Raw genomic sequence first — 23096 nt, 5'->3', positions numbered from 1 at the left:
GGTGAAAGCAATAATTCATGATGAGTCCAGGCAAAGGATTATGGGGACTGAAGTTCATGGCTGAGTGGCAAAGGTCAGAGGAGGAGTGCCCTCTAGTGGCCGACCTGGGCACACCAGCTGGTGACTGAGACTGAACACAAGATTAAAGGTGCACTATGGAAGAATTTTGCAGTAAAATATCCAAAAACCACTAGGTCATTATTATATATTTTGTTTATTTGATTAATATCCCAAATGTTTCGAACTATTTGTAAACCGTGAGAAAATTGCGATTTTAACCAAGGACGTGTGAGGGAGTCGCCAGTCAATGGCGTCAAACCGTGTTACCCTCGGTTTAGCACTCGTACTGCCGGTGCCGGCCCGTGGGGTTGTGGGGCCCTAGGCAAGATCATGAAGATTGGCCCCACCGGAGTAAAAAACTGTCATTACACTGTTATGAAGGAAGAGAAAGCACATGAGACGACAATTTCAATATTTAAGTTTATAAATGTGTATTAAGTGTAGCATTCAGCATACATATGAACAAATATTTACATGAAACCCAAATAAATAAAATGAAATTTATGAATTGTACATAAAAAAAATATAATATATATATAAATTATACACAGTATATATAAAAAAGAATTACGCTGTAGATTGCTCAATATTTAAGTGTATTAAGTGTAACATTCAACGTACACATGAAAAAATATTTACATGAATTTAAACAAACGAGTGCAAGTGAGCTTGAAAAATGAAACTAAACATATATACATGACACACATATAATATAAATAAATTGTACATAAAAACTAAATCAAATAAAAAATAAATAAATTCTATAATAAAATATAAGTCTACAGATTTAGACTTTTACTTTGCGTGACTTCTTTGCTGCAAAGTCGTCAATCACCTCATCATATGACACAGTCTCGCATGTTTGGTGGTTGACACTCAGAATAGCAAGTCCTGATAAGCGCTCCTGGGCCATTGTGGATCTCAGGTGTGTGTGGATTAGTTCGCGCTATGAAGAGCTTCTTTCTTCTAAGGTCAATGCGATTCGAAGAGCTGTCCAGAGATTGGGGTAAATTACTGAGTGTGAATACATGACAGGAGGCTATGCAGGGTCATTTTGCTTGACGGCAGTTGTGGGAAGTTTGTCAACTCGAGCAAGTTCCCTTCCACTGATGTCTGCATCTTTGTTTGTCGATAGAGTTTTACTAAGTGTCTCACATTGTGCTCCCAATTCACCTAGTGTTAGACTCTTGAAGTTGAGGAGCACGCTGAACTTGTCTCTCACTTCACTAAAACTAACAAGCCTGTCTTCAACAGAAGATTTGACAGCGTCTACAACCATGTAAAAGAATGTCACTTCTAGCATCTTCAACGCATCCATGAATTGCCCACCTTTGAGGAGCTGCTGAAAAAAGGCAGTAGATTTTCTGGAGGTATCCAAAATAACTCATTGCATCTGAAGAAGCTTTGGCTGCATCACCACAACCAGATTTAGTGTGTGTGCACCACATGGCACAGAAAAAGCATGAGGATTCTTCTTCAACAGCCTTGCCTGGACACCCTTGTGTTTACCTTTCATGTTAGATCCATTGTCATACGCTTGACCCCTGCAATCATCAAACTGAAGATTGTGTTCTTCCAGCTTTTCAAGAATCAGCTTTGACAAGCATTCACCGGTGGTTGCTTCAGCTACAGGGAAACCAATGAAATGCTCCTTGATCTCTGGAACGTCATTGAGACTGACCGTCCGTACAGTGGCGGAGCCAGAGGGGGGTCCGGGGTGGCACTGGACACCCCTGACATGCGATTGGCCACCCCGGGTGCCACCCCAAAATTTTATTTGCTACTGGCAGTTGCTGATTTAAAAAAAAAATTACGTTCGCCGGCAGCGCGGCGCGCGCGCAGTTTTCAAACGGACGAGCAGAGGACGAGAGATGGTTGCAAGATACCGAACTTCACCGAATAAGAAAACATCATATTTGAAGTAAGTTTTTAAGGTTTAGCATCAGGGTGGTTTGCTCCGAATAGCCTACATTAGGCCTAATACACGCATATGCAGTACCTTGCCGTGTGTAGGCTACGTTACAGTATACAAATGTTCTAGCTAATGTGAGGATAGGAGATCAAAACGCAGGCAAAGAAGAGCAGAAACAAGTGATATCATAATGCGATCATAGGACTATGAAGCTTTATGGGTGTAGGGTGTTGATGGACTCGATCTGCTGTGTTTTGATCATCATTCTGAATCTGATCTAGATGTAGTCTTTGATAAAAATGCGATTTTCTCAGCTTTTTGCTCATGTTGCTTTTTATGAAACTTGCCAACATTCAAGTGTTGATAAAAAAAGACGCACAAAGCTAGAATAAAAATTTTTTTTGTCTGTTCATTCTTTTGGTATGTTCAGATATTCATACAACAAAATATTCTGGGGTGCCATGAAATTGTGAAAATTACCAAAAACACCATTTTTTTTTTTTTTTTAATAGGCTACTGCGAGAAAGAGTTAAGATAAAAATGTTGGTAATTGGATGATGATTAGAATATAATTATGATTGGAATCATATTTTAAATTTGTCATATTTTTGAACAGGGTCAATTAAACATGAAAAGAAAGGGAGAGATATCAGAGTACTTTTTAAATAAGCACAAACATAGTCCAGTCATTTTATGAAAAAAGGTTAAACAAATTGCAACAGAAGCAAACTCAAATAATTTTGTATCCTCAATATGTCCTGAGTAAGGAAAAAAAGTAATCCCATTAGGGGAAAGTTTCGAAAACTTTTTCTGGGGATTCACTTTTTATTTTACCTTTTGTCCTTTGCATTCTCCTTACCATTGTCTCCTGTTCTTCCCTCAGACTCGTCCCCCAGAAACAGTCCCACAGACCCAGTCCCAAACCCAATCTCTTGCTTCTGTTGAGTTTGCTTCTGTTGCAATTTGTTCAAGGTTGACCCCCATTTTGGCTTAAAATGACTAACAGGCAGATCACTGCAAACAGACCCCAGCCCTTGCATCACCACTGGCTAGTCAGAGTCAGTGTGGTCAGACTTCAGGACCAGCAACAGGTCAGAGCATCTACCAGACACAGGCAGTCAATCACATACCCAATTCAGGAATTTAAGTTGAGATGATTTTGCCAGATTAAAAGGATAGTTCACCCAAAAATGAACACAAAAAAATAATTATAATTAGAAAGAATAATTATAAATTATTATAAAGAAAGAATTATGTTGTATTAAATCTTCCTAGGATAAGATTTTATATTGATGGGCAATACAATTGTTTACATTTTTCTAGTACAATTAAAAAAACAGTTTTTTTTTTTTGTAAATGTGAGCTTTTTTGTAAATAAACGCAGCAGTACATAACAGACACATGCTACGGTATCTTATCTCCTTGGTGCTTAAGCTTTGTTTTCTGCAAATATTTTGGATGTTCAACACTTATAGACACAAACAGAGTGACCCAATTCCTTCCATAAGCTTTTCCACTGTGTGTGTGTGTGTGTACTGTGTACCCCCGAAAGTAGCAGTGGCCACCCCCTGGCCACCCCATGTATAAAACTCTAGTTCCGCCACTGCGTCCGTAAGACAACAGACATTTGCTCCTGGTGGCTTACATCAGGAGTGCAAACCAGTATGATTGAGAAGTATTTAATGTCTGTCACTATTGTATCTATTAGAGGTGTTTAAAAGGGATGATGCATTTAATCCACTTCTGATTAAGTTGTACTCTTTTACTGAAAACAATTTACAGCAAAAGCTGAAGAGTGCATTGCTTTTAAGTGAATAGCTTAGCCAGCTTCTCCTAATTTGCTCAAAAATCATAATCCTCACCAGCAGCACTACAGAAACATTCTGATGTTGAGTCTGTGTCTGTCGCTGCAGCTGCGTGTACACTAAGCGATTAGGCTGAAGTATAGAACTGCATTTCTAGTCATTATGCATAATTGTAACAGTATCTTATGCATTTACAAAAACACCTTTAATTTATGCTTTATTTTATATGCTTCTGTGTTATACGTCACACACATGACCAGCGTCGGCCAATAGTGAGCCTACGTGTGACGTATAACACAGAAGCGCTGCGCTAAAACACTACGTGAACTCACTCGAGGCCCAGAGAGAAGGAAATGAATAGTGGAATAAAGTCGTTTTTTTTTTTTTTTTGCGCACAAAACGTATTCTCGTCACTTTATAAACTTAAGATTGAGCCACTGTAGTCACTTGGACTATATTAACGACGTCTTTAATAGATTTTTCTGGGCCAGCAAGTTATAATGTCTTAGAAGCCTATGGAGGAGTGATCCAGCTCTCAGATTTAATCAAAAATATCTTAATTTGTGCTCCGAAGATGAACGAAGGTCTTACGGGGTTGGAACAACATGAGGGAGAGTAATTACTGACAGAATTTACATTTTTGGGTGAACTAACCCTTTAAGTGATGAATCTCTTAAAATCATTCTGGAGTTTATAACAGTAAGAGTTTATATTTACCTAAGAGATGGAAAGAAGCTGTAATAATTCCCATTAAAAAAACAGGTAAAGATCCAAGTATTCCTTTAAACTACAGACCGATAGCATTAACATCACATCTAGGGAAAGTAATGGAAAAAATTATTACAGATCGAGAATAATGTTTTTTCCCCATATCAAAATGGTTTTAGACATGGAAAGGGAACAATGGACTCAATTATTAATAATAATCAGATATAAGCAAAGCTTTGATGAATAAAGAAACTCTAATAGCAGTTTTCTGTGATTATGATATGTTATGGAAGGAGGGTTTGTTGATGAAATTAGATCAAATTGGAATAGATGGAAAATTATATAATTGGATTAAAGAGTTTTTAATTGAAAGAAATATTAAAGTAAAGATATATGGGTGGGTGATGTGACATGGCAGTTTTGCTGTCTTCAGTGTCAAACATGTATGAATACAAAATATATTTGCCAAAAACCTTCTCAATATTGTGCAGAACATTATGCTTTATGTGAACATATTCAACATTAAAACAGTTCATAACTAATTTTTTCAGAATTTTCAACCAAACATAACAAAACTCATATGGTGTGACTGTCCGGCACTTGTTTCTCAAAGTGAGAACTTGAATAAAACTAAAAAAAAAAAAGCAAAAATTCTCAAAAAAATACAGAAAAATAGAATAAAGCCTTGGCTACGGCAGTTCATTGGAACGAATGTCTTTATGCGACATCTAGTGTATATACATCTATGCACCAGTCTGCGCACACGTCACACAGCAGGAAGCGCCCGCGACTTCAGATCACTTCGACGTGGTTGTGTTATAAGAGGTAAAAACGATATAAATACTGTTAGTTTTTTTTCACACAAACCGCTCGTTTCGTGTCTTAGGCCATCAATGTGTACTTACGATGGGGAATTGTTTAATTTGGACGATGGGGAATTGTTTTAATTTGGACTTGTGCATGCTCTTTGAGACAGAATCCATATACCTGCATTATATGACTGTCAGACAAGAACGGTTTGACCTAAAAATATCAAAAGTGAAACCACTGCGGAAAAAAAGACACCTACATCTTGGATGCCCTTCAGGTAAGATAAAACATACCAAAATTTAATTTCAAAGTGAACTATCCCTTTAAGTGTAATTAAGTATATTTTTGAGAAGTATATAAAATGTAGACGGAAAGTATGCTTTCTTCTTTTTAGTTGAAAAGAAGTATACTAATAGAACACTTGAATAAACTTATTTCCTTATTTTATTTACTCTATAAGCTATTCCACCCGAAAGTTTGTTACTGTATAAACCTGAACATGTTAGTTTATAAGACGGTGTGTAATGTATATATATATATATATATATATATATATTTTAAGTATTTGATAAGCTACTGAATCAAAATAGTAAATACAAGTACAAGGCAAGAATACTTAGAATACTTAATTATACTTTTAATTATATCTCGATCAACAAGTATAGGCCAAATATACTTAGACATTTCTGTCAGTATATGTCAAGTATACTTAAGTGCAATTTGAAGTATATTTCTGAGAAGTACATAAAGTATATTTCTGAGAAGTATATAAAAAGTAGACTGAAAGTATACTCTTATTTTTAGTTTAAAAGAAGTATACTAATTGCACACTTGAATAAACTTATTTTTCGTAAGGGTAGCTAACTTTAGGACATTCTGGTGATAACATTTCACTGCAAACAAACATTTCCCTGACAAACAAATCTCTTTCTTTGACTTAAGTGATGGTGGCTCTGCTACAGAGGTGCCTTCTTCCCCATCCAGCTTGCCCACTAGAGAGCCCCAAGCCCAGTCAGTATAAACCCTACATATTTGTAAATTGGGCAAACCCAATTTGATGGAGTAGAAGCTAGTTATTGCAATCACTGCAGACAGTCGTGTCACTAACATATAAATCTGTCCTTTTGAAGCTCTTCTACTCAGGTGCTGTATGCATGTGCCCAATCAAGTGCATCAATTGGAGAGGCCCAAGCTGAGGATTCAGACACCATTTCCAATGAAGGATACACGGAAGGACAGTTTGTCTTAATTAAGTATGAGGGAAAACCATATGTGGGACAAATTGTTGCCATAAGTATGGAGGGGCTGCAGGTGAACTGCATGAAACAACGTAGAGACAAAAATGGTTTTGTCTGGCCAAATAGGCGAGACTGCATTTATTATCAAGATCAGGAAGTTGTTTGTGGCTTATCACAACCTCAGCAAGGCAGTCGGTTCGCTACTCTCTCCAAATTTGACTGGCTTATGTACAATGGAGTCTAGATGAACTGATTTATTTGTGGATCCACTCAGCTACGCTTTACACGGTTCATATGATATAAAAAAATTGGTTGTTTTACTTATATTAATACATATTGCAGACCAGTTTTGAATTGAAATGAAATTTGATACACAAACATATGTTCATATGGTTCATACAATATTAAAAAAATGTTTGTTTTATTGTTAAATATCAAATAAATCAATAAAATCTGAATATTGCCTTCCAGCATTTAAGAGTGGTTAAATATTTCCTGCCACATGAGTGATCAGTACTCACCAATAAGTAGGATAATACATGGTTTGTATTGACACATGGCGACATTATCATTTGGTGTGACATTCCAAATTGTGAAAATAACATACCTTTATTAATGATAAAACCTGAAAATGTTCATGGAATACATAGAAAATAGTATCAGCAAGAGTCACAAATATTTTTTATAATTTTCTAGCAAGGTTTGTCACAATAAATAGAAAATATGTTGAAAGACCGACGGCATAGGTCTCACATTGAGCAATGTTTTAGAAAATAATACACAAATTTAATTAATTTTCACAAAACTATAATGGATCACAGTTTAGTTATGATAAATGGCTTTGATAAAGTGAGTAACTTAAGAAAGGTATAATCCATTTTCAGTTTATATAGTTATTTTCATGTCACACCATATGACGATTGTACGCACTAATACAACAAATTGTCACATAAATTCTGATTCCAATTGAAAATTTTGAAACAACATATGTTTCTATAAAGATGAGAGTTAGTAGAACAAACGTCAACCATTTTTTATGCCTGTTATTTGAAATTTTTGAAAAAACACTTTTTTATGGTACATATGTCACTGACCCATATATCAAGGAAAGGAATAATTGAGAATGGAACTCCTCAGGATAGTGTTATAAGCCCTCTGTTGTTTATTATTATGATTAATGATGTATTTGCAACAATAGTATAAATAAATCGCTGTTCGCGGATGATGGAGCTCTGTGGGAATGTAGGATATTAATAAATATCACTAGTATAAATATTCAGAGAAAAGAAGTAAGATAATTAAAGAATTTCAGATGAAAGGTAATCAACAGTTAACATTAAAGATAATTTTACACTCAGTAGAAGGGGGTAGATTAATAATACAGTTTTTAAATAGAACAAATTTGATCTATAGAATATAAATAGGCTATTAGTATTATTATGTTTAGTATCATTATCCCTGATCTCTGGAATGTGATGGGCTTTGGCTGTAGATGAGGAGCTGAACACGCTGAAAGCTCGAGCCCTGATTGTTCTGGGAGTTGTGATATACTGTCTCTGAGCTATTGCCTACAGTAGATGGCGGTAATGCTCTTTTAAGAATGCGAGCCGCCAATAAGCCCGTAGAAGAAGAAGACCTGAGGAATGCGGAAGTGACGCGTGTCGCGGAGCTATGAGCGGGAGCAGCCGATAGTAGTTCCAGCAAACACCGACAGCTCCAGCACTGAACTCCATTCATTTCTAGTGTTTCTGAAGCTCGCGCGCTGGTAAGTTGATGAAATTACTGTGTTTTTCACTTTTAAACACTTTAGTCGTCCTCTCATGAATCTAGGCAGTAGTTGTATTTTGTGTAGCCAGCTTTAGTTAGTGTTTATTGGAAGAGAATAGTTAACTGCAGCTAGCTTAGTGACCAACACTTCACTAATGTTCGCTAGCAGTCAGAAATGTGTAAATTAAACCCTGAGGTCATAGTTAAATAATGTGATGTTGCACTTCATAGTTTTTCTATCAGCCCTGTTTACATACATGAGGTGGTCAGAATATTAGAAACACATCTGGATTATATAAAGCAAATAAGTACAGCAGCAGTAGCACCCCCACAAACAATAAGACCTCAATGCTAAAACCTGTAAATGTGTATAAAATGCTGAACATTATAGAAAAGTTGAATGTATGGCTGAGCATACAGGATCATAATGCAATAAACATATAATTTGCATAATGTGTTGGATGAGCAAAATGATCATCCAGCTTCTTCCATAATGTTGTTGTGTAAGAATAACAATAGTGCTTATATATGTTTTTGTGTGTGTGTGTGTGTGTGTGTGTGTGTGTGTGTTCTCATTTAAAGGTACAATATGTAAGATTTTTTTTTGCACAGTGTGATATATTTCCTGCAGTTGTGTACTTAAAATATCCCAAAAGTCTCCAAATATTTTTTATTTCAGAGAAATTCCAATTTTAAATATTGGCCCGTCCTGGAAGAAAAATGGAGCCTGTCACTGACGCAATATCCGCGCTATCCTCGGTTTCCGCTCGTATTGCCATAGACATGTCGTAACCATGGCGACAGACGTGGACAGCCGCGTAGTGCGTAACGTTTAGCGACACGCTGTTCTTGTTTCGTTCAAACGATCTTTATGTTATTCTAATGTTGATCTAGCTTACTGCTAGTTTCATATAGCAAACGAACTAACACATAGAATAACATTTAACTTTCACTACACTCAAATGCAGTTTAGTGTGATAGTGTAACGTTAGACCCAGTGAAACAGCGCTGCGTTTCCTCACAAGTTTAATTCGTCTGATGAACTGACCTGTGTGAGCAGTAATTCAGCACTTGCGTGTAGTTCGGTAGAAGGAAATGTCCTTATTCCTTTATATCCTCGGGACTCACGTGTGATATCTGTCTATTATTAGCAATCGTGACCTGATTCATACCACAGTCATGATAAAAACATGAATGTTTTCACTCATCCATTAACATTATTAGATCCATCAGTTTGACATCATTCAGCTCGTCACTGCGTCATCAACCTACACCTTTGTTATTGTATGAGGTTAGCGACCCCTAGTGGTGAAAAAAATTACATATTGTAGCTTTAATTTAAAATTATGTACTTCAGAAATCATTCTAATATGATGATCAAGAAACATTTCTCATTATTATCAATGTTGAAAAAAAAAAAAAAAAATTTCATTTGTGCTGCGTTCGACACTAGTATAGATCATCAAATACTCTTAGGTCGACTACAAAATTAGCCCATGACCATATTAGCCCGGTTCTGTCAACACTGCACTGGCTCCCTATTAAACATTGTATACATTTTAAAATATTGCTGATTTTGTATTACTTACAAAGCACTAAATGGTTTAGCTCCGCAGTGCTTGAGCGAGCTCTTAACGCATTATAGTCCTTCACGTCTATTGCGATCTCAAAATTCCGGCCAGTTGATAATACCTAGAATATCTAAATCGACTGCTGGCGGTAGATCCTTCTCCTATTTAGCACCAAAACTCTGGAACAATCTTCCTACCATTGTCCAGGAAGGCGAATTTGTTTGACATTTCTAATGGTAAACACAGCCAAGTTGAAGCCTGCATAATGTTCTTCAGTGATGATATGGCAGTCCACTCTGCTTATTGTTTTTCAAGAATGTTGCACTCCTGTTTGTCATTGTGCACGAAACTTCACGGCAATAAATCATCAGGAATATTTGCTGACTTGTGCGCGTCTCAAGCGGCCTCGTTACGTTCGTCCTAATGCCTGTTAGTTGTCCGTGGATTTGCCTATATTCGGCGTTGAAAATAGAAACGTCTTTAGACATGCAAAATCGATTTTACAATCGATTCAATGAACACGTATGCAGGGTTCCAGACTGCAACCAATTTTTGGAGAATGTGCGAGTTAAAATTTGATGTGGTCGCATTTGTGCGAGTGCATGATCATGTAGTCCTCAGTTAAATTCACGCAATGAATTTTCCTGCATTGAACTTGTTATAGTGCCCGCCACAGTGAATTGTTGTCCCTCCAAAGTCTTATTTGATCGGTGAGTAATGTAGATGAACTGCCGCGTTTGTGACGGCGCGTGTTTAACTGAAAGAACGAGCGGAGAGAGAGAGAGACCAGGTCGCGCGCACTCTCTCTTCGGAGCCAGGCGGAAGTGTAAACAAGACTTCACCGCCTCCAAACTAAGCACTGTCTTGCTCTCTCTCCCGCACGCACAGATTCATCAAAATAAATCGACACGGTGGTAAAAGGTCGGAAGAGTTTCCGTGGAGCATTCGGAGATTTTTTTTTTTCCTTATTTACCGCTGGGTGTGAATTGTGCTAAATAAACTGCCTTATCTTCTCTGAAAAGCGTTCCGGACATTCAGCTGACATAAAACAACACTTTAATTAAACGAAAAAAAAAACTATCCAGTGATGAAATGTTTTCTGTGTTGACACAAATCTTGGATGTCCGTGTCCTAACTGCTGGGATAATCACACAACGCGCATGACACGTCCAATTCACGAACTTATGACTCATTTGAACCGATTCATTTTAATGAATGGTTAAAACAACTGATCTTTCCAGCAGTGAACTCAGGAGACTTCTGAATCGGTGTATAAAGGTTCTATTTATTACATAAATTACATAAAAAGTACAGTTTGCTTTCTCAAGCTTACCCACTGTGCAATGTGACGTCGGAGTGACGTCATTTTCATGTAATTTTTGGATGTCCAAATTCGGTCCATTGAAGGGGTTGTTTTGTGACGCCAGGCGACGTCTTTTTTCGACGTCTTCCGCACGTCTAATGTTGACGTCCGTCCACAAAAGTTTGTTTGTGGGAATAAGGAAGGAGACGGGGGCGGCTTGCTGTTGATCGTGTGTTTTATTAGATAAGTCTTTTCCAAACAATAATCGCGCTCAAACAAAACAGCGGCTTCTTCTCATGAGACGACACACACACACACATTTCTTGTTCTTGCTTTCCCTGGGAATCGAACTCGTGATCTTAGCGTTACAAGCGCCAACGCTCTACTGTTTGAGCTACAGCATCAAATCTTTTTACACGTCTCCAGTTATCACCTGATGCTGAGACGATCAAATGGAGTTTTTGGAAAATGATCTTAAATAATTATAAATAATCTGTATTCATATTTATTAATCACGTTGATAATAACAATGTTGATATTTGTAAATAAAAAAAATATTACATAGTTAGGGGTGTAACGATATGCGTATTCGTATTGAACCGTTCAATATGCATCAGCATGCATTGATAAATCCCATGGCATGTAGCAAAAAAAAAAAAGGTGCGACCAAATCATATGCTGGTGCGACCAACTGAGAAAGTTGGTAGCACCAGTGCAACCAGTGGAAAAGTTAGTCTAGAGCCCTGGTAAGTCTCAAAAATCGAACAGGATTTTTCAAAAGTGACAGCCCTACTCGTTACATCATGAGAAGAATGGCGTCTACGCTAATATTAGTCTCTCTGTTTATACTCCGAGGTTTACCGCAGTCCGCCGGATCCAGGCCATATCCGGATCTGATGAAGGACCTGCGCCTGGACTAGGGGTGTAGCGGTTCACAAAATTCACGGTTCGGTTCGATACGACACGACACAGTGGTGTCACGGTTCGCTATGTTTTTCGATACAGTAAAAAGAAAGAAATGCCAGAGAAATTTCCTTGATTTTTAATTTATTAAAAAATATTCTTTTTTAAATCTTGAAACGTTTAGTTTTATAAATGGGGGTATTCTTTGAAGGATGAATAATGACAATGTTTTGGTCGTCATCACATTAAAAATAGCGGCACAGTGCTCATTCAGTAAATGCACAGCTAAACAGAAGTGTTTTGAGTCTGGATGTGAATGTGACTGTAGGAGCACATCTAATCTCTTCTGGAAGCTGTTCCAGCATAATAGCTAAAAGCGGACTCGCCATGCTTAGAGTGAACCCTTGGTGTTTCTAGCTGATATGATCCTAGTGATCTGAGTGATCTGTTGGGTTTATATTCAGTGAGCATATCTGCAATGTATTGAGGTCCTAGGCCATTGAATGATTTATATACCAGTAATAATACTTTAAAATCAATACTAAATCTAACTGGGAGCCAGTGTAAAGACCTGAGGACTGGTGTGATATGTTCATATGTTCTGGTTCTGCTCAGCGTTCTGTATGAGCTGCAACTGTCTTATGGTCTTTTTGGGAAGGCCAGTGAGGAGTCCATTACAATGATCCACCCTGCTGATGATGAAAGCATGCACAAGTTTCTCTAAGTCTTGTCTGGAAACAAAGCATCTAATTCTTGCAATATTTGTCAGATGATAGTATGCTGATTTAGTTATTGCTTTGACATGACTACTGAAACTAAGGTCTGACTCTAGTGTCACACCAAGATTCCTGACTTGGGGCCCTATTTTAACGATCTGAAATGCAAGTGTCAAAGCGCAAGTAACTTTGTGGGCGGGTCTCGGTGCTGTTGCTATTTTCCCGGCGGGATAAATGACTCTTGCGCCTGGTGCAAATCTAAAATGGGTTGGTCTGAAGTAGCTTCATTATTCATAGGTGTGGTTTGGGCGTAACGTGAAATAAACCAATCAGAGCATCATCTCACATTCCCTTTAAGAGCAGACGCGCTTTTTCCTTGGCGTATTGCTATTATAACGGCGGATTTGCCAGGCGTGCGCCAGGAGTGGTTCACAGCCGAGGAGAGCAACGCTCTCGTCACGGCCGTAAAAGAGAGAGAAGTGACATTGGGGATGGAGAAACACACCCAGATTAGCTTCGGTTAAACAGGTATATAATAATGTGGGTAAATGTGTAAGCTAGATGTATGCTTTTATAATAAATTGTCTATCTATCTATCTATTTATCTATCTATCGTTTGTAATAATATGATTTGCAAAAATGAAAACTGCTGCTTCTGTGTAGATTAGAGAATCAAAGTGTGCGCGTTGTGCACGCTATACATTATGGTCAAGCATGCGCCCTTAAAATAGCATAATGAACAACGCGCAACGCGCCACTGACTTTAGACTAGGTTGGTCGGTCTCACGGTTATATACTAACCGTCACACCCCTAGCGATAGGGCTAAGTAGATCTGTGTGTCGTCTGCATAGCTGTGGTAAGAGATTTGGTTCTTTCTCATTATTTGGCTCATTGGGAGCATATACAGGTTGAACAGGAGTGGTGCAAGAGTTGAGCCTTGAGGGACTCCGCATGTCATGGATGTCCACTCAGACTTATGGTCTCCTATACTCACATAATAACCTCTCCCATCTAAGTATGACCTGAACCATTTTAGGACTATCCCAGAAAGCCCCACCCAGTTTTCCAGCCTGTCAAGAAGTATGTTATGATCGACAGTGTCAAATGCAGCACTGAGGTCGAGTAGTACCAGCACTGATCATTTTCCTGAATCAGTATTGAAGTGAATATCGTTTATTATCTTTATGAGCGCTGTCTCTGTGCTGTGGTGCACACACTTTTGAAAAAAAGATGTGGGAAGTGTGTCAAGAGCGCATGTTGATGTTTTAAGGTGCTGTACGGTTTCTTCAAAAATTTTGCCATCAATTTCTTTGAAATCAGACATAGTAACTACTTTCTCAGGTGGTCTGATCTGTCTGACCCCAGTGCAACTCAAGGATGTGCTGATCACCTTTCTGATATTATTGATTTTCTCAGAGAAGAAAGAAGCAAACTCACTGCACTTGTTGTCTGAGAGCATTTCACTGGGAATCTGGCTTGGGGGGGTTGTCAGTCTCTCTACAGTAGCAAAAAGAGTGCGTGTGTTGTTTAAATTGCTGTTTATAATATCTGAGAAGAAAGTCTGTCTAGCTTTGCCTAGTTCCATATTGAAAGCATGGATGCTGTCTTTGTAGATGTTATAATGGACTACAAGTTTTGTCTTCCGCCACATGCGCTCTGCTTTTCTGCATTGTCTTTTCATATTTTGCACTTCTGTTGAGTTTCTCCAAGGTGCTTTTTGTCTGCCACTCTTCAGATTTGAGATAACAGACTTGATTACAGTTCTGTAAAGTCCTCAGCAAAGACTGGAGAGTATTTTGGAGGCCTGTAAATAATAATAAGTAAAATGCGTGGAGCACCTTTTAACACAATACCCAGATATATTTGAAAGACGGGTAATTCCCAAATGATATTTGCTTACATTGATAGATATCTTTAAAAAGAGCAGCTAGACCCCCACCTCTCTTAACAGCTCTGCAGACACTCATAAAAGTAAAGTTAGGAGGGGCTGCTTCATTGAGGACTGTTGCACTGCAGCTGTCTTATAGCCAGGTTTCATTTAGAAGCATAAAATCCAGGTTGTTTGTGGTTAAGTCTTTGACTAGAAGTGATTTTTTAAGTTAGTGGATGTTTAATTTAATTAATTAACAGTCTTACTTTTTCTTACATGTAATAGGCACCAGATTAGTTGGGTTTGCTGTACGGCTATTGAAGACCTTAGACTTTCTATCTTGTAATAGAACAGCAATAGAGGAAGATACAGGCAAACTGGGTTTCCGCTTGTTCTTTAAACATTTGAGAAAGTTACTGCTATCATAGCGGGCACCCAACACATATCACTGAGAGCTGGTATCAGTTGTTTTTGGTTCACCTCGAGCAGATGGAGGAGGGTGTGGGCCCTGGCGTTGTGGCAGAGGCCGAAGAGCTCTCACAGGAGGAGGGGGAGGGCGAGCTGGGCCCGCAGGCTTTGGTGGTTGCGGTGCCTGCCGTTTTTTGCTTGATATCTGGGGGCTTGCAGCAAAAGAGTGGGATAGTTTGGTTCCAGCATACACCAGTTTTCCATTTTCTGTGAGAAGCACAGAAGTGGAGATGCTGCAGAGAGGGATAAAGTGTCTGGTGAAAGGGGCTGTTGCTCTGGTGTTATCGGAGGCTGTGATATGCTGACCTGGCTTCCCTGGCTGTTTTCCAGGAAGTCTTCCTTGGGTGCTGAATCTTGGAGCAGAGATATATCAATTAGATATTGTCCTTTAGCACTCTTGAACCAAGTTTGTTTTGGTGGTGGCCATCCTGATGAAACCGTTGTCTCTGACTCCAGAAAAGATTGAAGTTGTCAGTGAAGTTCACTCCTTTTATATTGCAGGTTTTTTGCAGCCATGTATTTAGTCCAAGCAACCGTGAAAACCTGTTTGTTCCTCTTGCTGGGAGCGGTCCATTGATGAATGTTTGAACTTTCAGTCTTTTAAGTGTTTCAAAAAATTCATTGAAATCCTTCTTAAGGAGTTCTGACTGCTCTTTATGAATATCATTCTTCCCCACATGAATGATGAGTCGATTTGCAGTCTTATGTTTCATCAGAATGTTCTGAAGTTCCCTGTTTACATCAGAAGTTGTTGCTTGTGGAAGGCAGCACGTAGTTGTATCCCTGCTGCTAATGTTTCTGATTATGGAGTCCCCCACTATCAGAGTCCTGGGCTCGGCTGCGCTCTGAGCTGAGTGCCGCTGTCTGCTCCACCTTGAGCGCCAGTTAGCATCAGTGTTAGCTACAGGCTGATTCAGTCTGTGTTCGATCACATTCATCACGTTTGGGGATTCCTCATTTACATTCATTAGTATTTCAGATCTGTTCTCAAGATGTATAGGTAGTGGTAGGAGACCAGTGTTTGCAATCCTTGTTAGAGCTGTATCTGGGGTAGAGGATGCTACTGCTGCAATATGTGATGCTCGTGACAATCTGATGTCTCAAGTGTAGGGATGTTAACCGATGACCGTTTGACCGATGGTTGACCGTATCAACGTTAACCGATCAAAGCTGTCGGTAGTCGGTTAAAAAAAAACTCTAAATTAGGCTATTATAGACAGTGGGATACATTTACATTTACATTTAGTCATTTAGCAGACGCTTTTATCCAAAGCGACTTACAAAGTAGGACTAGATTAAGCGAGTCATCATGAAGAGGCAAAAACAAAAAGCAGCGCAAGAAGTGCTCAAGATACAAAGTTCAGGCATTATTCAGAGTAGCATAAGCCTTAAGCCTAATTTAGTTGCACATGCTGGAAGTCCGGCCAGAAGAGCATTACAGTAGTCAAGCCTAGAAATGACCAGGGCCTGGACGAGAAGTTGTGTTGCATGCTCAGTTAGGAAAGGCCTGATCTTCCTGATGTTGTGCAGTGCAAACCTGCATGATCGAGCTGTCTTTGAAATGTGATCTGTGAAGGTCAGCCGGTCATCAAACGTTACTCCAAGATTTCTCACCGACCTTGATGGGGTGATTGATGATGACTCTAGCTGGATAGTGAAGTTGTGCTGTAGAGACGGATTGGCAGGGAGGACGAGAAGCTCAGTCTTTGCCAAGTTGAGCTGCAGGTGATGTTCCTTCATCCACGTCGAGATGTCCGCCAGGCAGCTTGAGATCCGTGCAGCTACTGTGGGGTCATCTGGTTGGAACGAGAGGAAGAGCTGTGTGTCATCAGCATAGCAGTGGTAGGAGAAGCCGTGTGCTTGCATGATGTGTCCCAGTGATGTGGTGTAGATGGAGAAGAGGAGGGGACCAAGAACTGAACCCTGGGGAACCCCTGTGGTCAGTTGATGTGCTCTGGATACCTCGCCTCTCCATGCGACCTTGAAGGACCTACCTGTGAGATAGGACTCAAACCAGTGGAGTGAAGTTCCTGTGATACCCAGTGATGAGAGGCTGGACATAAGGATCTGATGATTCACAGTGTCGAAGGCAGCAGACAGATCCAGGAGGATGAGTACTGAAGATTTGGAAGCAGCTTTTGCGATCCGTAGGGCTTCTGTGACAGACAGTAATGCAGTCTCAGTAGAATGCCCTTTCTTGAAGCCGGATTGGTTGACATCCAGCTGGTTGTTGAGAGACAGAAAGGATGTTACTTGGTTGAAAACAGCTCTTTCAAGTGTCTTCGCAATGAATGGTAGGAGAGAGATAGGTCTGTAATGTTCTACAAATGATGTGTTTAGCGTTGGTTTTTTAAGCAGTGGAGTAACCCGAGCTTGCTTGAATGCTGTAGGGAAAATGCCAGTATGGAGGGATGAGTTGATGATGTGTGTGAGTGCTGGAAGAAGTGTGGGGGAGATGGCTTGTAGAAGGTGTGAGGGGATGGGGTCTAGAGGGCAGGTGGTAGGGTGACTGGAGAGGAGAAGTGTAGATGCTTCTTCCTCGGTTAGTGGAGAAAAGGAGGACAGAGGGATGTTGGCTGTGGAAGGGGTCGGTCTGGGTTCCTGTGTGTGTGGGGCTGAGAACTGACTGCTGATAGTTGTTGTTTTGTGGGTGAAGAAGTTCGCAAAATCGTCAGCAGTTAAGGAGGAGGTGGGTGGTGGTGGAGGTGGACAGAGGAGAGAGTTGAATGTCTTGAAGAGTAGTCGTGTGTTGGAGGAGTTGTTGATCTTGTTGTGGAAGTATGAAGATTTTGCAGCATGAACATCAACAGAAAAGGAAGAGAGGAGAGATAGATACGTACTCAGGTCAGATGCGTCTTTTGATTTGTGCCATTTCCTCTCTGCTGCCCTGAGTTCGGTCCGGTGTTCCCTAAGAACCTCAGATAACCAGGGGTTAGAGGGAGTGGCGCGTGCTGGCCTGGAGGAGAGAGGGCAGATATTGTCTAGAGAAGAGGTTAGAGTGGAGCATAGGGTATCCGTTGCGGTATTCACATCCAGAGATGAGAATTGTGAGGGTGGGGGAAGAGAAGATGACACGGCAGAGGAAAGATGGGAGGGGGAAAGTGAGCGCAGGTTTCGTCTGAAAGTGACTGGTGGTGGGGTTGGTGGTGCAGGGGTAGAGAGTTGTAGACTGAAAGTAATGAGGAAATGATCTGAAACATGGAGAGGTCTCACCAAGATGTTGTCTGTGGTGCAGTTGCGTGTGTAAACCAGGTCCAGTTGGTTGCCTGATTTGTGAGTACCTAAATGCTACTACAGTTAGCCATCTCATTCCAAGATATTTTGGATTTAGCATTTGGGTTTGCGCGCGCACAAGGTTTTCGAAAAGTAAAGGCTACAGGCTAAAACACTCGAGGTTAGAGCCAGGGCAGACGACAGGATGAAGCGTTCGAAGAAAAGTAGTGTGTGGGACCATTTCACCAAAAAGAATGACACCGATGTAAGTTGCTTGTGTGATACAGTGCTATCATCATCTTTCTTTATTATTGTTAGCACTACCTTAAACTAAAGTCTCTTTGGAGCTGTCATTTTCTTAAATGAGCCGCGGCAATGTTTCAAATGAGCTTTATTTAAACGCTAGACAAATGCCTTTATTTTCAACGCGATCACCTTGTACCCAAATCATTTCGAAACTAAGGATCCATTTGTGCTCCGATTACATACAAGCTCTTCGGTGCCGCGTTTGCGGGACTCATGTTTCGCGCTGTAGGGGATTTAAAAAAAGTGACGTGAGTGGAAGGGCGGTGCTGGGGCAGTGTGTGTGTGAGCGGGAGGCAGAGTGATAGAGAGATGCGACAGAGTTGCAAAATTGCAGACGCGGCTCGAAATGGCTGTTATTTCAAATAGCGTAGCATATTTTAAACTAATCGGTTAACCGGTTTCAACTCGGCTCGGTGGTCGGTCAAGATAATTTTTAGTTTTCGCCATCCCTACTCAAATGCCTTTGGGTCTCGCTCCGTTTGTGCCATCGATTTGTAAGTCGATCGGCTTGTTTCTCTACCTGTGGAGGAGCACTAGTTTCATGGGACTCACCGGCTATATGCTGAGGGTGTCCATGACGAAGCTCTGTTGTGTGTTCTGTCTGGTTTGGTGGTCCCGTAAGTAACTTTGTTTCAAGAACTGCAATCCTTTGTAAAAGTCTGTGGCAGTTAGTGCAGAAAGTAGATTCTTGAACCAGAAGAGACATTCTCTCTCTTATCTTTATGAATGTAGGCAGTTGTGTTTTCCTTTCCCCTGAATGTAAGCTGGCCGGGTAAAATAATTCTGCGTTTTTGTAGTAATCCAAACTTCGTTGGTTGAGCACTGTGCTGTTTGCTGAAGTTAAAATTGGGTGATAAAAGGAGATAAAATATAGAAGTGTAGAAGATGAAATATAAAAGTGATAGAGCAAAGTGCGGAGCAGTAAGCAAGAGTGTCCGAACAGTAGCTGAGCAGGAAGTCAAAAAAAGCTTAGTGCAGTTTCGTTCCGCTTGTTGGGCAACGTTGTGGTGTCAGCACGACTGCTAACAAAATTTTGGTCACACCAAATCGTTCGGTTTGAAATGCGTACTGAACCGAAAGCCTCGTACCGAACGGTTCAATGCGAATACGTGTATCACGTTACACCCCTATCCTGGACACGACGACAACGCAGTCCTGAAGTGTCAACTAGTCTCTCCCCTGTGAAGGCCTCCCTCCCTTTACCTCTGTATAGATCAAACATTGTTGGGATAATTCCGGTTCACGTGGCTACGCGGAAGCGATTAAAATTCTGTATTACAAATTTAAGGCCAGACAAGTAGTTTGTTGAAGGTTGATTTGTAGGGAAGGACTACACACCTGCGCACATATTCAAATGCACATACCTATAGACTGAACTTGTAATACGCATGTGCACACCATCAGCATTCTCACGGGTTTGCATTTTTGAAGTTTGCGTAGAAAGAATTTAAGAGTTTTCTGTTAAAACGATGTCGTTTTAGCGGCCCCAAAGTTAAAACTAATGATCGTTGCGACGGAAGTGAATCAATAAAAACTAACTTTAGCTGGAAAATAACTTTATTCTACAGCTGCTATAAAGCCAAAACAATCTCTGTTACTTTAATTTCCTATCATCACTGTAAAGCCACTTTGGAACAATCAACATTGTTCAAAGCGCTATATAAATGAAGATGACTTGACAAAATTACTCAAGTAACCACACACCGACACGTTGCAACTATTGAGCCTTCATCAGGGTGTGGGTAGCAAACACACTCAGAGTCCTTTTAAGCAGCAATTAGTTAGTCATGTGACAATCACCTGGTTACGTAATGTAGAATAGTCAAAAATCACAATAGAGAATAAATTATTAGATAAATAGCAAAGACATATCTCACCAAAACATCCATAGAAAACACACAATATAATATAACAATGCACTAAAGTGTAACTTGTTCTTGAGAAGCTGAAGAGGCTTGATGGCTCTAAAGCCACAGGATTAGATTATATTCCATCTAGAATCGTGAGGGATGCCGCTGAGATCATTACTCCGAGCATTACTCCTATTATAAACAGGTCGATAAGAACAAGGATACTTTTCCAATGACCTCAAGATTGCCAGAGTGATTCCATTATATAAGAAAGGGAGTAAACTAGACCCTGGTAATTATAGACCTGTCTAAATTCTTGGTTATCTGTCAAAGATAATTGAAAGGATCATTTTTGAACAGATTGATAATTACTTAAAATCACAAAACCTACTTTATGAGTTCTAGTCTGGCTTTCGTAAATCACACTCTACGGATTCCTGTTTACTGTTTCTAACTGACTATATAGAAAAAGTAGGTAGATAATGGAAACTTCTGGGGCATGGTCATGTTAGACTTACAAAAAGCCTTTGATACATTCAACCATTGTGTTTTAAGTCAAGTCAAGTCACCTTCATTTATATAGCACATTTAATAGTATGGATTGTTTCAAAGCAGCTTAACAGTGATAATAGAAATTAGTGTAACAGTGAAGTTGCGAAGATCATTAGTCATTAACTTAGGGGCCACTAACACGACACCGTTCTAACAGAAAACCCTTAACGCGCTCCGGCCGCCCATCCACCCAAAAAGTGCCTGGTGTCTCAAAAACGCACTCCCTGAAATAGGTTTCGAAGGAGCAAACGATTATCCATTTTCTCTGCGCAAACCTCAAAAACGCAGACGGCGTGCACATGCGCATCACATGTTTGGTCGATAGGTATGCGCGTTTGAATATATATGTGCGCAGGCGTGTATTCCTTCACAAATCAACCCTCAACAAACTACTTGTTAGGCCTTAAAAATGTATAATTCAGAAATTGTCACGTCTGCATAGCCACGCGAACCGGAATTATCCCGACAACGTTTTATCTGTATAGAGGTAAAGGGAAGGAGGCCTTCACAGGGGAGAGACTAGTTGACACTTCAGGACTGCATTGTCATCGTGTCCTGGCGCTGTTCCTTCATCAGATCTGAATACGGCCTGGATCCGGCGGACAGTGGTAAACCTCAGGATAAACAGAGAGACTAATATTAGCGTATACGCCATCCTTTTTATGATGTACCAAGTTTATCAGGATTTATGGGAAGTGTTCCCGGTCCTTATTCATTAAAGGGGTCATATAATGCCATTTTTGTACAAGCTAATATGATTCTTTAGGGTCTAAATTAAAAGTTTGTAATATACTTTAATTAAAAATTCTCACTAGTATTGTAAGAAAACACTAATTTCACCTGGTCAAAAACAGCTGTTTTCAGCACGCCGTTTAAGTGCATGTGTCTTTAAATGATAATGAGCTTTGCTCACCCCGCCCCTCTGTTCTGTGGGGCGTTTTGACACAACCGGACACAACACACGTGGAGTGTTGCCTTGACAACAGTTGAGGGTATATTGAAGAATGGCAGCAGGAGTCTCTGAGGACACTGTGCAACCGTATAAATTTGAACCGGAGTCGGAAAACAGGACGTTTCTGAATGGTTGGTTAGCGTAATGTTACTTTGATCTATCTTTGTATGTACTGGCAGGGTAGAGTAGTGAGATACGAACGCTATGTGTTTACTGATGTATACGTTAGTTCATTGACAGATTGATTGCATTTTTTGAATGGCCTGTACACAACCATTCAAAAAACCCTTTATGAGTAACACTAAATCGAGGACCGTGACGTCGCCAGGTATGGCACAGCCGGGGCCCCACCCTGGAGCCAGGCCCGGGGTTGGGGCTCGTATGCTCACCACTAGTGTTACTTTCGTCAACGAAAATTATGAGGAAATATTGTCGTCAACGAACCTTTATCACCTGACGAAAACGAGACGAGACGTAAATGCTGGTCATGTGACGATGACTAAAATAAATGTATAATGCAATATTGTTGACAAATAAAAACGAGACTAAATGTGGTTTACAAAATAAAAACTATGCTAAAATGTCTCTTCATTTTCGTTGACCAAAACGAGACGAGACGAAATGTAATAACATCACGACGAATGAGAGAGTTGTGCGTGAACCCATAGCTTTGTCGGCTTTAAATTCTGGTTTGCGATCTGGTCACCCGATTATCAGCGAATTTAACAATATTATTCCATTAGTTATTCCATTAAAATGTCTCCTTGATATATTTGACACTTTCATAATCATTACTTTTGCCGGTTCTTTGTGACAGCTGTTATGTGCGTTATTGGCAGCGTCACCCTCTGGTTACATGAACGCATCAGTACCAGAACATGGAGATTTTATTTTAGAGAATAATCGCACAACCCAGGACTCCAGACTAACTTTTTTATTAGGAGCGCTGTAGCCCCTGACTTAAAATTTTAGGAGCGCAAGCAGAAAATTTAGGGGCACACCTTAAATCACCTTGCAATGCAATTATTCATATTTTCCCCCCACATAACTATAAAGTGAACTGTATAAAACGAGTTTTTATTTTTTAATTT

The 23096-nt window shown here is 39.9% G+C and overlaps 1 protein-coding gene across 1 annotated transcript in view; it reads left to right on the top strand.

Annotated features, from left to right (window-relative positions):
* Nucleotides 1-8160: 8160 nt before the first annotated feature.
* LOC311088240 (uncharacterized protein) overlaps nucleotides 8161-23096 on the top strand; it is a 31674-nt gene continuing 16738 nt past the window's right edge. The window contains exon 1 of the mRNA XM_084122094.1: nucleotides 8161-8298. The gene's annotated coding sequence lies outside the window, so the exon portion shown is untranslated. The remainder of the gene's footprint in view (nucleotides 8299-23096) is intronic.

The sequence above is a fragment of the Abramis brama genome (assembly GCF_963993115.1).
Source record: "Abramis brama genome assembly, chromosome: 1".
In the NCBI taxonomy this organism is placed as follows: domain Eukaryota; kingdom Metazoa; phylum Chordata; class Actinopteri; order Cypriniformes; family Leuciscidae; genus Abramis; species Abramis brama.
The sequence above is the reverse complement of the archived record's forward strand: the minus strand, read 5'-3'. Positions and strand labels throughout refer to the sequence as shown.